Source organism: Geotrypetes seraphini, chromosome 4, assembly GCF_902459505.1.
Source record: "Geotrypetes seraphini chromosome 4, aGeoSer1.1, whole genome shotgun sequence".
NCBI classification, from domain to species: domain Eukaryota; kingdom Metazoa; phylum Chordata; class Amphibia; order Gymnophiona; family Dermophiidae; genus Geotrypetes; species Geotrypetes seraphini.
In genome coordinates this window covers 275,861,064-275,877,752 of record NC_047087.1, presented here as the reverse complement: position 1 = coordinate 275,877,752, position 16,689 = coordinate 275,861,064, and the positions used below count along the sequence as shown (strand labels likewise).

Here is a 16,689-nt window from a genome sequence, read left to right as displayed (position 1 = left end):
AAAAGGTTCTGTGTATAAATCTTTGTAAAGTTTAATTTTCTTGGTTTGACTGCAGAAGTTTAAAGTGCCTGGTACACAGTTGTCCTCGAGTCATATATTTAATTTTTCTTTTTTGTAGGAATATTGGTAGGATTATGTTTTCTTTCTTTCTTTTCATATAGATTAAATAAATTTTGACTTAAAATGGAACAGGAAGGCAGGCGTGAGGGGGAAAAAAAACAATTTTATATGTAACTATTTTCACTGACACATGTCTCAGGGAGATGATAGGATTCAAGTCAAATCTGGTTTGACTGAAAACAGCCTTAAACATGCACAAATGAAAACAAATAATAGTGCTTTGGTCTCTCATTACACTTCAATAATTTTTCATTGTCTTGCACATGGACCCCCTTCACTTGGCGTAAGAGAGGTTTTTGTGCCAGGCTGTGCAAGAAGAAAGAATACAGCCTTATGAAACTTTACTCTGTTGAATAAAATTAATGAAAAAAACCTACAGTTATGCAAACAGTACATTGTCATTTATAGTTTTTCAAGATGACTTGTGTGAAATGTCTTGCCATTATTCATTTCTGTCTGCTGATCTATTGTTCAGGGCCTTGCAGCAGTTCAGCAGCTCTTGTGAATGAATGCATGAAAGAGTACGAGCAGTTTCTCTTAGCCACTTACCTGAAATAACCTTTTCATTTGTGGGCTGCATAATCAGAAATTCATATGTGTGTGAGCAGTGTGAATTCTCTGTACTGAAAACAATAGTGAAGTGTGTAGTCTTATAGCTATTCAGAAATTTTGGTGGGGGTAATCTGTCCAAAACATTTGAATCAACTTTATACATACAAAGGTGCACAGTCATAGGCCCTAAAATTTTGGATTTTTTTTTTTTTTTAATTGTACTAAAAATCTCTGCTCTCTCTCCCCAGCATTCCTCTCCCCTCAAATTTGGAAAAAGGTCTGTTCAATTCTGTTTTTCAATTGTATGTGCATACTGAGTACCATAGTCTTAACCCCCCACAGAACCTACTTGGTCTCTTTATATCTATATCTATCTATCTATCTATCTATATATACATACATATATATATATATATATATATATATATATATATACATATACAGTGGTGCCTCGGTTTACGAGTGCACCGGTTAGCGAGTGTTTTGCTAGACGAGCAAAACATTTGCAAAATCGGCGCCTCGGAAACCGAGCGCGCCTTGATTTGCGAGCACCCCCCCCCCCACGAACCGGCACCCTCCCCCCCCCCCCGCGATCCCGGGCCCCCCCCCCCCGCCGCAACCTGAAGTCCCCCAGAGCCCTCTTCTTACTTTAATGTAGCACCGGCATTTCAGCCTCCTCTTCTGTGTTGGCCTTGAGCATGTGCGCATGCTCAAGGCCTGCGAGTTCACGTTCTCTCCGAGAGCACATGCTCAAGGCCAGCACAGAAGAGGAGGCTGACATGCCAGTGCTACATTAAAATAAGAAGAGGGCTCTGGGGGACTTTAGGTTGCGGCGCGGGGTGCCCGATCACGGCGGGGGGGTGCCTGATGGCGGCTGGGGGGGTACCGGATCACGGGGGGAGGGTGTCGGATTGCGGGGCCTTCGGGGGGGAGCAATGCTGGTTCTTGTGGGGAGGAGGAGCAGCGCTGCTGGCCTTGGTGGGGGGGGTGGGAATGTATCAAAGTGAGTTTCCATTATTTCCTATGGGGAAACTCACTTTGATAAACGAGCATTTTGGATTACGAGCATGCTCCTGGAACGGATTATGCTTATAATCCAAGGTACCACTGTGTCTCTATTTCTGTCTGTCAATGTCCCTGCCCACTGCCTGTCTGTTTGTCGTGCCCCTTCTCCCACCTACCTTTTTTTTTTTTTTTATATCACGCGTTGTGTTGAAGGCAACCGGCACACAGTAACCCCTGCTGGATATAGTAAACCGCCGCCACTGCGCATATGCACCGAACGCACACACGCCACATGCACCACATTCTTTAACATTTCTCTGCTGGCCACGAAGTTACGGATCATAGAGGCAGGGATCACGCAGGTAGGAGTGCACATGCGCGCTTAGGGTTTTATTATTAGTGATATGCAGCATAGCCAGGAAGCAGTTAATTGACGAGCCATGCCTGTGTTGGTAGCTATATTGAAGGAAGTGTAGATTCTAAAAAGGTTCTTGTATGCAATGTCACAATATAGAGCGTGTTTTATTGGTGTTGTACCATTTTTTCAATATATGCCTCTTATGAACATCTAAGGGCTCCTTTTACTAAGGTGCACTAGCGTTTTTAGTGCACGCTAAAGATTAGCGTGTGCAAACCACACGCTAAACGAAAAATACTAACGCAAGCTCTATGGAGGTGTTAGCGTTTAGCGCGTGCGGCATTGTAGTGCGCGCTAAAACCGCTAGCGCACCTTAGTGAAAGGAGCCCTAAGTCTCCTGATGCAGTTCTTGGGGCCAAAACACGAATCGTGTTGAGTCCGGTTCAATAGGGTCCGTTCAATAAATTCTTCCTTGGAAATGCCACAGTCTGTAGTTCGTCTTTCTCGTTGTCTCCGCTGTTTTTGCTAGCTTTTGAGCCTGCGGTGGACTTGTCGCCTTTGTTGCATATTTTTGGAGGCAAGGGGAAGACAATAGCTAAATTTTTTTTTTTTTTTTATCTGCCAGAGTTTAGAAAGAGCAAATCAGAATTGAGGCATTGTCCAATTCTGGTAGTATTTGATGTCAGGATATGTTAAATTCTGGTAGTATTTAAGGACGGATCTGCTGACATAGATCCTTTTTCAAAACACTGTATAAGCAAGAATGCATTTGTATGTGCTGACAGTATGCAGTGGCATTACTCATTTCACAACTGTCAACATTTCAGACATCAATAGAGGCAACTAGCAACATATATGTGTCAGCAATCCCCACATGTATGTTCAACTTAGATGTATGTATGTCATTTTGGAAACCTATTAATGGTTGTTGCAGTGTATGAAATTACCTTTCTAAACTTATGCCATGACAATTCACAATCCACTAGTTAACCAAACAATTTACAGTCTCATGGACTAATCAAAATCTATAAAGCTCACAAAACTTATCAAATTTTTGTAGACCTTCAGAATGTTATGGTAATCAGATTTTCTATTTCGCCTTTACCTATTCAGTTGAAGGTCAGATTACATTACAAGAGGTTGGGTCAGTTACCCAGGAAGTTACAATTGCAGCTTCTCATTCTGTGTGAATTATTTGGATCGCTTTCTGAAATTTTTTTTTAAATAAAACCCTGATGCAGCCAATTGCGAAACATGGTACTATGTTGGGGTATATGCAGGAAGATTGAACTGCGTTTATGAATATGAATGAATGAGCAGGATAACTAAAGAACAGCTCTATGACTATCTAAGCTAATTGGAAGAATATATATATAAAAAAATATATATATATATAACTGTATGGATGTTTATAAGCATAGTAATATCAATAAGGAATTCTCTGAAAAAATGAACCAATGAAGAGTAGAGTGAGTGATTCATACAATATAATTTGAAATCAGCTCACATTTCTTGATAAGTTTTGTGAGCTTTATAGATTTTGATTAGTCCATGATGTTGGTAACTAATGTTTTGGAAACCTATACGTTGGTGTTCTCCCATGTAATAATAATAATAATAATTTTATTTTTTATATACCGCCATACCCGGAGAGTTCTAGGCGGTTTACATCAATTAGATTAGGATCTACGTTTATAAGCAGATTTACAAACAAATAATCGATTATGTAATAAGTGAAAACCGAAATTGACAGAGGATGGAAGGAGCTTGTTAAAGATAGGGAAGAGAGAAGCTATTAAGAGAGGGGGGGAGGAGGGGGAGAAAGGGGGGTGAGGTGATAATGTGAACAGAGGCCACAATCATGCAACACAAGCAATTCTGTAAAGTGGAAAAGAAGAAGGGGAATAATAAAGTGCCCAAAATGAACAATTTTATGAAATATAGATGTGTCCCGGGAATAGGTGTAGATTCTAACATTGATTTTGGTGCTTTATAAACCTGAATTCCTCTTCTGAAATGGGAAATACTTTTCTATATTTTGGCCAACCCAACCCACTTTTCAATTTTTATATGTAAATTTTGGCTTTCTAAAACTGGGTTTTCTATGTTTATTCAATGTGCATGAGTAAATGCCAGGATTTACACATGCAAATCACGAATATGACTTCTAAAATAATCATAAGAACATAAGCATTGCCTCTGCCGGTTCAGACCAGGGGTCCATCGTGTCCAGCAGTCCGCTCCCACGGCGGCCCACCGGTCTGTGACCTGTAAGTGGTCCTTAACCTAAAATTCTTTATTCCCTATTTATTCACCTTAATCTCCCTTGGTTATTGATACCCCCTTTAAATTTTATAAATCTGGTAGCTTCCTCTAAAATGCAGCAACAGAGAAAATTCTACTATTTTTTTTTTCTTTTTGGTATTGGATACGTGGGGAACAAAATTTAACCATCCTGGTTTTTTTTTATGTATAATGTAACTTATTAAAGGCAATATATTAATAGCTCATAAAATCAAGTGTAGGTAACTTGTAGATCTGAATTCCTCTGTAAACATCACTTACTCCCCTTTTACTAAACTGTGTTAGCGATTATTAGCGCAGGGAGCCACGCTGAATATTCCTATAAGCATCTGGAGCAGCGTGGAGCATTCAGAGCGGCTTCCTGCACTAATAACCGCTATTGCAGTTTAGTAAAAGGGGGGGGGAGGGGTTAATCAAGTAAGAGTCTGATCTTTATTTAAACCACAGATTACCAGTAAAATAGGATTGCTCTGGCCTAGTGCATTATTTTGCTCAGTGCATGGGGTCAGTTCACAGCTATTGTTTCACAGTCAGTGCTTTCACTCAACATCAGGGATATTATATTCTTCCCCAAGCTGCCATTTTAAAACATCTGCTTCCATATTTTGGTTATAGCCTTTTTTTTCTCACTATGACAGACATGTAAATCGGGAGAGTACTAATTTATGTTAGAGTACCATGTAATAAATATATTTTATCATTGTTATCTTTATACTAAGTGCATGACTGTTAATTAGAACTCTGCCTTGCTTCAAATGTTGATTGTCATAAAATTAGCATACCCCTGCATATAAGCAGTTTGCATAGAGCATAAGAACATAAAAATAACCTTACTGGGTCAGACCAATGGTCCATCAAGCCCAGTAGCCCGTTCTCACGGTGGCCAATCCAGGTCACTAGTACCTGGCCAAAACCCAAGGAGTAGCAATATTTAATGCTACCGATACAGGGTAGAAACATAGAAACATAGAAAGATGATGGCAGAAAAGGGCTACAGCCCATCAAGTCTGCCCACTCTTCTGACCCACCCCATCAAGTCTGAGTGCTAATGACCCAGATCCTTAGCTCGACCCCCATAGGGATCCCACGTGGATGTCCCATTTATTCTTAAAGTCGAGCACGCTGGTGGCCTTTACCACCTACACCGGAAGTTTGTTCCAGTGATCTACAACCCTTTCTGTGAAGAAATACTTCCTGGTGTCACCATTAAATTTCCCTCCTCTGAGTTTGAGCGGGTGCCCCCTTGTGACCGAGGGTCCCCTGGGGAAGAATATATCGCTTTCCGCCTCGACACGACCTGTGATGTACTTAAATGTCTCAATCATGTCTCCCCTTTCTCTACGCTCCTCAAGAGTGTATAGCTGTAGTTTGCCCAGTCTTTCTTCGTATGAGAGACTCTTGAGTCCGGAGACCATTCTAGTGGCCATTCGCTGGACAGATTCAGCTCAAAGCACATCTTTTTGGTAGTGTGGTCTCCAAAATTGCACACAGTATTCCAGGTGAGGTCTCACCATGGTTCTGTAAAGCGGCATTATGACTTCAGGTTTGCGGCTGATGAAGCCTCTATTGATACATCCCAACATTTGCCTTGCCTTGGATGAGGCCTGCTCCACTTGTTTGGCAGCCTTCATATCTGCACTGACGATTACTCCCAAGTCCCGTTCTTCTGAAGTCCTAGCTAGTGTTTCCCCATTTAAGGTGTAAGTTTTGCATGGATTTCCGCAGCCGAGATGCATGACCTTACATTTCTTAGCGTTGAAGCCCAGCTGCCATGTCGAGGACCAGTTTTCCAACGTGATCAGATCCTGCGTCATACTATCCTTGAGATTGCTTTCAGTTTGGTGTCGTCGGCGAACAGTGTTACTTTACCCTGAAGCCCTCGGGTCAAATCCCTTATGAATATGTTGAAAAGGGATGGTCCCAGGACTGAGCCCTGCGGTACTCCGCTAGTCACCTCCGATGTCTCAGAGAGGGTGCCGTTGGCCACCACCCTCTGAAGTCTTCCACTCAGCCAATCACTGACCCATGCAGTTAGCTTCTCGCCTAAACCCATCGATTTCATCTTGTTTAGTAGTCTACGGTGTGGGACACTGTCAAACGCTTTGCTGAAATCCAAGTATACTGTGTCCAGAGACTCTCCCGAGTCCAGCTTTCCTGTCACCCAATCAAAGAAGCTTATAAGATTGGATTGGCATGACCTGCCTCTGGTGAATCCTTAGATCCTCTGGGATCCCTTAGATTCCCTTCATCCATTATCGTGTCTAATTTACCTTTAAGTAGAGTTTCCATGAGTTTACACACTATTGATGTGAGACTCACTGGTCAGTAATTCGCAGTCTCTGCTCTGCATCCCTTTTTGTGCAGAGGAACGACGTTAGCTGTTTTCCAGTCCAGGGGGACTCTCCCCGTACTTAGGGAGAGATTGAAGAGCATGGCCAACGGTTTCGCTAGAACATTGCATAGCTCTCTGAGCACTCGTGGGTGCAAATTGTCCGGTCCCATGGCTTTGTTCACCTTGAGTCTTGACAGTTCTCTGTACACATCAGCAGTTGTGAACTCAAAATTCTGAAATGGATCTTCCATGCTTTGCTTTGTTTCCAGCCTTGGCCCGTGCCCTAGTGCCTCGCAGGTAAAGACCGAGCAGAAGTAATCATTCAGCAGTTTGGCTTTATCGGAATCTGTTTCCACATAATTCCCGTCTGGCGTTCTAAGGCGTACTATCCCATTTGTGTTCTTCTTCCTGTCACTAATGTACCTGAAGAAGGATTTGTCCCCTTTCTTAATGTTCTTCGCTAGAGTTTCTTCCATTCGAAGTTTGGCCTCCCTGACTGCTGTTTTGACCGCTGCAGACTTTGTCTTGTATTCAATGTTTGCTTCCTTCTCCCCGGTGCGTTTGTATAAGAGAAATGCTCTTTTCTTCTCCTTGACGCGGTACGAGACCTCATCAGTGAACTATTTGGGTCTCTTGTTTCTTTGTTGTTTATTTACCGATTTAATGTAGCGGATAGTTGCCTCATGAAGGGTCGATTTCAAGGTTGACCACATAGCTTCCACATTATCAGTTACTTCTTGAACCTGTAGTGTCTGATGAACGAAATCTCCCATGCATGCGAAGTCAGTGCCCCGGAAATTGAATACCCTTGTTCTTGTTTGAGATCTAGGGAAGCCTTTCCTAAGGTTAAACCATACCATGTTATGGTCACTGGTGGCTAGCGTTTCTCCCACCGAGACCTACGAGATGCTTTCCCCGTTCGTAAGTATCAGGTCCAGGATGGCCTGGGCCCTAGTAGGCTCTAGCACCATTTGTTTGAGCTGTACTCCCTTCATGGACGCTAATATCCTCCTGCTATCACAAGTTGTCGCTGAGAGTGTGTTCCAGTCTACATCAGGCATATTGAAGTCTCCTAATAGAACAACATCCCCCCCGCAAGGTGATATTCTCAATGTCTTCGATTAATTCTGCGTCTTTGTCCTCCAATTGTCTAGGAGGTCTGTATACCACACCAAGGTACAGGCATTTTTCTCCGCCTCTGGCCAGGTTTACCCAGATGGATTCCCCAGTATACTTGACATCCATGATCCTGGTTGTCTTAATGTGCTCTTTGATGTAAAGTGCTTCCCCTCCTCCTAACTTACCCTCTCTGTCTTGGCGAAGCAGGTTGTATCCTGGTATAGTCATATCCCACCCATGAGAGTCCGTGAACCATGTTTTGGACACAGCCACCATGTCTAAGTCTGCATTAACCATTTCTTTTTCTAGTTCTAGAAGTTTATTCCCCAGGCTGTGTGCATTAACATACATAGCTCTCCACTCTTGGTGTTTACTAAGCTCCTTATGAGTTAAGATGTCTCCTAGCGAATCTTTTGCAGTAAGGGTACTTACCTCGGACTTAGAAGCGGAGTTTTGGTTCGCCACCTCAGGATTGTTACTTACTGCTCCGGTGTAAAAGTGGGTACCCACCTCCGACTTACCTAGTTTAAAGCCCTTCGAAGTAGGCGGGCTAGTCGGTGTCCGAAGACGTTCTTACCTCTGTTGGTCAGGTGGAGTCCGTCTGGTCCCTGTAGTCCCTGTAGTGCCTCACCGTGATTCAGGAATCCGAAGTTTATTTCCCAGCACCATCGTTGTAGCCACTCATTCGTCTTCAGGATACTTTCGTCCCTGTCCCTTCCTCTGCCCCTAACAGGAAGAATTGAGAGAATACTACCTGTGCCTCTGTCTGCTTCAGCCTCCTTCCCAGAGCTCCGAAGTCTCTAGCTATATCCTCCAGGGTGTTCTTGGCAGTGTCATTTGTTCCGACGTGGATGAGTAGCATTGGGAAGTGATCCTGGGGCCTGAGAAGTCGATCAAGACAGGCGGTCACATCTCGTATTCTGGCTCCGGGTAGACAGCAGACCTCCCTCGTCTGCATATCCGGTCTGCATATTGGTCCCTCGGTGCCCCTCAACATGGAGTCCCCGATGGCTATCACTCTACGCTTCTTTTGGGGGTGTCGATCCGTTGTCCCCGGAGATGGGGATGTGTGTTGATCCTGGTCCTGCTCTACGTCAGTAGTCTCTTCCTACTCTACGTCGGTAGTCTCTTCCTGCAAAACCAGGAATCTGTTCTTCAGATTCAGATGTGGAGTCGATGTGAAGCTGCCCTGGTGAGAGAAGGAGTAAGAAGGTGAAGAGATTGTAAATGGGGGTGGGGTGGGTCTCCTACGTTTACCTGTGGAGGAGGTCACTAACTGCCAGGAGTCAGTGTCTTCATCCATCTCCTGAACTCCAGCAGTTGGTTTCTGTGTTGTCGGCCCTGGTGTCACCATGGGAGATCCGTCACGGGCCCATTCTGTGATTTGGGATAGTTCCTGCATTATCCCATCGATATAGGCTTCATCCTCTCTGATGCCTCTCAGACATTTCACCTCCTCCCTGAGGCTCCTTAGTTCCTGGATGATGTCGTCTTCCTGCTGGCCGACCTCCTCTGTCTGTGTAGAGGCCGTAATGTACTGCTGTGGGATGGTCTCGGTCTGCACAGAGACGTCCTTTCCCGGTGCTGTGTTCTCCTCCGTCTGTACGTAGGCTGTGGTCAGCTCCCGGATCACCTCAGTGCAGGGGATGCCGATCTTGCTTGTGGGTTTCACACTCCTTGTCCGCCCTGCCATAACAAAAAAAGGGAGAGAGTGAATGAGAGAGAGTAAACGAGAGAGAGTATGAGAGATAGTATGAGAGTATGTGAGGTTAGGGCCTCTGAAGGGTAAAGTTGAAAAGATAGATGTTAGAGAGATCTGAGCAGTAGGGTGTTTAGAATGTAGGATTTGCCCTACAGTGTCTTGTTGCCCTGGATTAGGCTCTTTTTAAGGCTCTTCGCAAAGGTGCTCTCGCTAAGGCGAGTGCCTTTGCCGCGCGCCGAACGGCTGGGCGCCGTTGGCTCCCTTCTTCTTAAAGGGGGAGCCCGGCACCGATGCGACCTCTGACGCGGTGGGGGTGGGCAGACCTTCCTCTCGCCTCGACCCCGATCAGGCTTCCGCCCCTCTGCCTCTCCTCGCTTCGGCTGTCTCCCCTCTGCCTCTCTGGATCAGGCTATCTCCCCTCTGCCTCTCCTGCTGATCCTGCAAAAGAAAAAAAGAAAAAACGCTGCCGAGGCAATAGCTTCCCCCATGTCTTTCTCAATAACAGACTATGGACTTTTCCTTAAAACCAGCCACGCTAATCGCTCTTATCACATCCTCTGGCAACACTTTCCAGAGCTTAACTATTCTCTGAGTGAAAAAAAATTTCCTCCTATTGGTTTTAAAAGTATTTCCCTGTAACTTCATCGAGTTTCCCCTAGTCTTTGCAATTTTTGACAAAGTGAAAAATCAATCCACTTGTACCCATTCTACTCCACTCAGGATTTTGTAGACTTCAATCATATCTCCCCTCAGCCGTCTCTTTTCCAAGCTGAAGAGCCCTTTCCGTTTTCGTCTTTCCTCATACGAGAGGAGTTCCATCCCCTTTATCATCTTGGTCGCTCTTCTTTGAACCTTTTCTAGCGCCACTATATCTTTCTTGAGATAAGTAGACCAGAATTGAACGCAATACTCCAGATGAGGTTGCGCCATGGAGCGATATAGGGGCATTATAACATTCGTAGTCTTGTTAACTCTCCCTTTTTAAATAATTCCTAGCATCCTGTTTGCTTTTTTGGCCGCTGCCGCACATTGGGCAGAAGGTTTCATCATATTGTCTACGATGATACCCAAATCCTTTTCTTGGTCGCTAATCCCCAAGGTAGACAGACCCTAGCATCCGGTAACTGTGATTCAGGTTATTCTTCCCAATGTGCATCACTTTGCATTTATCCACATTAAATTTCATCTACTTTTTGGACGCCCAGTCTTCCAATTTCCTAAGGTCAGCCTGCAATTTTTCACAATCCGCATGCATTTTAACAACTTTGAACAGTTTAGTGTCATCTGCAGATTTAATCACCTGGTGCATTGTGCATGTTACTTCCATGGAGACACAGTTGTTTTATTCAAGCCTGTTTTTGGTTGCTGTAGTGAAAGAATGGCAGGTGCTGTGATGATGGAGGGGCATTTACCATGTCCATTTCTGTGCATTACAGTTTTGACATCTATCACTTAAATTAAAATTTGAATATACTTCATGTGGCACGTGACGGTTTAACAGATGGTTCAGGTAAATGAGTGGGTTCATGTAAAGGCATAGCCAGTCCATTAACTCTACAGCAATTTTGACTGTCACCTCCCCCAGTCCCCTTTTACCCATTCCCTGTAACCTCTTCCTCTTGCCCCAAAGAAAAAGCATTCCTTGCTGGCACTGTTCAGACACAAATATGAATAGCATTCTTAGGCTTGCCATTTCTGATTTACTGTTAATTGCACAGTATAAGGAATGCTAAGTGTGCATGATTTGGGGTCAGGGGAAGCAGTATATTGCTCTGAAACTTTCATCCCTGATTTTACTGTGGTTATGTATTTATCGTGATATTAGTATAAGATGAAAGATCTAAACCTTCACTGACTGACTTGTGTTTTATGCTTGCATAGCAACACTGCTTTCCTGCCCCCCTTATTAGTCACAAGAAGACATATTGTAATAGACTTCACTTTCATGCAAACGTACAGATTTTGCACTAAATTTCAGTGACAAACCATATGACTTATCATTGTCAGGTTACCCTCAGATTATATGTCCCTCCTCCCCACCTTCCCTGAACCATTTAGTTCCATGGAATCCGTCATGCATGGTATGACAGCTGAGCTCATTCATCTGAAACCTCACAATAAATTGCTATTAAGATTATATTATCTTGACTTATGGGAGCATCTGTCACTGAGCCAGAGTAAAAAACAGCAAGGAAAGATTCAGATAGGAAACAAAATGCAACCATCTATAGCCTACTTTTAAGACTGAGCTCATGTTTGTTTATATATATACTAGTCATTAAGCCCGTTACATTAACGGGTGCTAGAATACTGTTCACCCTCTATGTTGCCCCTTCTATTCACTGCCCTCTCTTCTCTTTCCATCCAGTGTCCGCCCTCTCTCTCTCTGTCCCATATGGCCTCTCTCCATCTCCTCTTTCCTTTTCCCTTAGTCTGGCATACCCTCCTCCTTCCCTCCATGCCCTGCCATCTGTTCTTCCCTCCAAGCCATTCTCTCCCCCTCTGCTCACTTTCCTCCTTGAACTACTTCATCGGGCAGCAGCAGCATTGACAATTCATTGCTGTTGCTGGCTTCAGGTATTCCTCTCTGGCGGGTCCTGTCTTCATGAAAATAGGAAGTAGGCAGGACCGGCCAGAGAGGAAGGCCTGAAGCCACAACAGTAGCGAATTGTAAACACTGTTGCTGCCTGAAGCACCCGAGGCAGACGCTTCTCTCCCCTCCCAGCCCAACCCACGCTGACTCTGCGACCCTCCCAGCGAGATGACTTTAATAACAAACCTCCCTCCAGCGTTGGCAGCCGCAGCACGCTAAACAGGCTGCTTCACGGCTTTCTTCTGCCGTTGAGTCTCTCTGTCGCGTCATTGATGACATCATTAGTGACGCGGCAGAGGGACTCAAATGCAGGAGAATGTCGCGAAGCAGCCTGTTTAACGTGCTGCGGCTGCCAACGCTGTAGGGAGGTTTGTACTGGTATGTGCAGAAACGATATGTCTCTCCCCCTCCAGTACCTGTGCAGCACTTTGCTGCGGCGCATCCTCCCATCCTGAGTTGGCCACAGCGCTCGAGTGTGTTTCTCCCGCTTTGTCTGGCCGCTGCATATGCACTCTGGCCACGGACCTACAGATCACGGATCAGGGATTACAGATCACGCAGGTCTGAATGCGCATGCGCGGTTGGCGTTTTATTATATAAGATTCAACATAGGATCGATGGCACAAACTAAACCAATTTTCTGTTGCTGTTTCCGTTTGCATCAGTACAGTGTATGGGACACAATAGGATTACTTTTGAAACATTCCAGTTTGTAGCCTCTGGGTTGGTGAGGCAAGGCTTTAATCTAAGCATGCTGGGTCGCTGTGTTAGCAGCAAGAAGTCAGAACTGTTCTGCACCATACATATAATCACTGCAACATAGGATTATGTTTAAAAGTGCTGGATTTACAAGTTTAGAGTAATCGAGAAATTTGAACAGGGGCAGTTGGCTAAAGATATATGATCAAATGATCTGTACGGACCAAAGTTTAGGTGTTGTACAGATTTTAAAATAAAAGTGCAGAAGACATGATTAAAATGAGAAATCTGAATAAAAGTAATATTTTAAGGTCGTGAGGTGTTAAACTCAGTGAGAAAAGATAAATGAGTTTAAGAACAACAGTATTGTGCTAACATAGAAACATAGAAGATGACGGCAGAAAAGGGCTATAGCCCATCTAGTCTGCCCACTTTAACAATCCCACCCCCTGAATTTACCCCCCTAGAGATACCACATGTGTATCCCCTCTACATTTTATTACCTCCCTAGAGATCCCACATGTGTATCCCATTTCCTTTTAAAATCTGGCACGCTGCTGGCCTGAATCACCTGAAGCGGAAGTTCATTCCAATGATCGACCACTCTTTCGGTGAAGAAGAACTTCCTGGTGTCACCATGAAATTTCCCACCCCTGATTTTCAGCGGATGTCCTCTTGTGGCCGAGGGACCTTTAAAAAAGAAGATATCATCCTCCACCTCAATATGGCCGGTGATATATTTAAACGTCTCTATCATGTCTCCTCTCTCTCTACGTTCTTCGAGTGAGTATAGCTGCAATTTATTCAGCCTTCCCTCATACGGGAGGTCTTTGAGTCCCGAGACCATCCTGGTGGCCATTCTCTGAACCGACTCAACTCTCAGTACATCTTTTTGGTAATGTGGCCTCCAGAATTGTACACAATATTCCAGATGAGGCCTCACCATGGATCTGTACAACGGCATAATAACTTCGCGCTTCCGGCTGATAAAGCTTCTTCGGATACAACCCATCATTTGTCTTGCCTTTGAAGAAGCCTTCTCCACTTGATTGGCAGTCTTCATGTCTTCGCTAATGATCACCCCCAAATCACGTTCCGCCTTGGTCCTAACTAAGGTTTCACCATTAAGTGTATAAGTTTTGCATGGATTCCTGCTGCCGAGGTGCATGACCTTACATTTTCTAGCGTTAAAGTTTAGCTGCCAAGTTGAGGACCAGTGTTCCAATAGAAGTAGGTCCTGCGTCATACTATCTGGTAAAGTGTTCTCACTTACAATGTTGCATAGTTTGGCGTCATCGGCAAATAATGTGATTTTACCCTGAAGCCCCTGAGTCAGATCTCCCACAAATATGTTGAAGAGAATCGGGCCCAAGACCGAGCCCTGCGGCACTCCACTGATCACCTCTGACATTTTGGAAGGGGCACCATTCACCACCACTCTCTGAAGTCTACCGTTTAGCCAATCACTGACCCATGTAGTTAATGTCTCTCCCAGTCCCATTGATTTCATCTTGTTCAATAGTCTGCGGTGTGGGACGCTATCAAAAGCTTTACTAAAGTCCAAGTAAACGACGTCTAGGGACTCACCCACATCCAGTTTCCTTGTTATCCAGTCAAAGAAACTAATTAGATTGGATTGGCAGGACCTGCCCTTGGTAAATCCATGTTGGCGGGGATCCCTTAGATTCTTCTCGTCCAGGATCGTATCTAATTTATGCTTAATTAGCGTTTCCATGAGTTTACTCACTATGGATGTGAGACTCACCGGTCTGTAATTCTCAGCCTCCGTCCTGCAGCCCTTTTTGTGGAGTGGGATTACATTGGCTGTTTTCCAGTCCAAGGGGACTCTTCCCGCCCTCAAGGAAAGATTGAAGAGCACAGACAATGGCTCCGCCAGGACATCACACAGCTCTCTAAGCACCCTGGGGTGTAGATTGTCCGGTCCCATGGCTTTGTTCACTTTAAGTCTTGATAGTTCGCAGTAGACGCTGCTGGGTGTAATCTCGAAATTCCAGAACGGGTCTCCTGAGCTTTGCCTTGCTTGCAATTGTGGACCGGACCCTGGCGCCTCGCAAGTAAAGACTGAGCAGAAGTATTCGTTTAGTAGTTCTGCTTTCTCGGAATCTGATTCTGCATAAGTCCCATCTGCTTTCCTAAGGCGTACTATCCCATTTGTGTTTCTTTTCCTATCACTGATGTACCTGAAGAAGGATTTATCCCCTTTCTGAATGTCCTTTGCTAGATTCTCTTCTATTCGAAGCTTGGCATCTCTGACTGCCGTTTTGACAGCTTTGGACCTGGCCAGATAGTCTTCTTTGACTGCTCCTCTCCCTGATTGTTTGTAGGAAACAAATGCTTTTTTCTTTTTCTTAACGAGGTCCGAGATTTCTGTAGTGAACCACTGGGGTCTGTTATTTCTCCGTCGTTTGCTTACTGTTTTTATATAGCGATTTGTTGCTTCATGTAGGGTAGATTTCAGGTTTGCCCACATATCCTCTACATTATTGGTTTCGGCATGGTCTTGCAGTGCCCGACGGACGAAGTCTCCCATGCGTTTGAAGTCAGTGCCCCGAAAATTAAGGACCTTTGTTGTTGTGGTCGATCTGGTGAAACCCTTCCGAAGGTTGAACCAAACCATGTTATGGTCGCTGGAGGCCAGCGTATCACCCACTAAAACTTCCGATACGCTGTCTCCGTTGGTGAGTACCAGGTCTAGTAACGCCTGGTCCCTAGTGGGCTCCAATACCAATTGTTTGAGCCGTGCACCCTTTATGGAGGTTAACAAACTTCTGCTGCCGCTAGTTTGTGCGGTAAGTGCATTCCAATCTGCATCGGGCATATTAAAGTCCCCTACCAGTACTGTGTCCCCACGCAAGGTGATGTTTTCAATGTCTTCGATTAGTTCCATATCCTTGTCTACCTGTTGTCTTGGAGGTCTGTAAATCACACCAAGATACAGGCATTTTTTCGTTTCCTCTAGCCAGGTTCACCCAGAGGGATTCCCCGGTATATTTGACATCTGTGATTATGGTAGTTTTGATGTCTTCTCTAGTGTATAGAGCCACCCCTCCTCCTAACTTGCCCTCCCTGTCTCGACGGAGTAAGTTGTAACCCGGTATAACCATATCCCACCCGTGTGAGTCCGTGAACCAAGTTTCGGATATCGCCACTATGTCTAGGTCGGCGTTTATTATTTCTGTCTCTAAATCTAGAATTTTATTGCCCAAACTGTGTGCATTGACATACATAGCTCTCCATACCTTATGTTTGCTAAGTCCCTGTACAGAGTTACCCGCCTGAGTTAGTATGACCCTTGATGTATTGTTTACAGTGTGTGTACTTACCTCAGACTCAGAGAGGCGACTCACCTCCTCAGGATAGTTACTTACTGCACCAGAATATAAATGGGTACCCTCCCCCAACTTACCTAGTTTAAAGCCCTTCGAAGTAGGTGGGCTAGTCGACGTCCGAAGACGTTCTTACCTCTTCTGGTCAGGTGGAGTCCGTCTGGTCCCAGAAGTCCCTGCAGTGCCTCTCCATGGTCCAGAAATCCAAAGTTCATCTCCCTGCACCATCCATGTAGCCACTCGTTAGTCCTCTGGATACGCTCCTCCCGGGCTCTACCCTTGCCTCTCACCGGGAGGATTGATGAGAAGACCACCTGCGCTCCCAACTGCCTCAGGTGGTCTTCTCATCTCAAACTCCAACCCTTTGCAGGGCCACATTTTGGATTTGTAGGTACTTGGAGGGCCTCAGCAAAAATAGTTACTGTCTTATTAAAGAAATAACAATTTTGCATGAGGTAAAACTCTTTATAGTTTATAAATCTTTCCTTTTGGCTAAGTCTTAATAATAATATTGTAATTTATAGTTAAAGAGACATATGATCAAAAAACTGTTTTATT

At 44.6% G+C, this 16,689-nt stretch overlaps 1 protein-coding gene across 2 annotated transcripts in view; it reads left to right on the top strand.

Annotated features, from left to right (window-relative positions):
* DOCK1 (dedicator of cytokinesis 1) overlaps positions 1–16,689 on the top strand; it is a 926,077-nt gene that overhangs the window by 698,055 nt on the left and 211,333 nt on the right. The window lies entirely within an intron of this gene.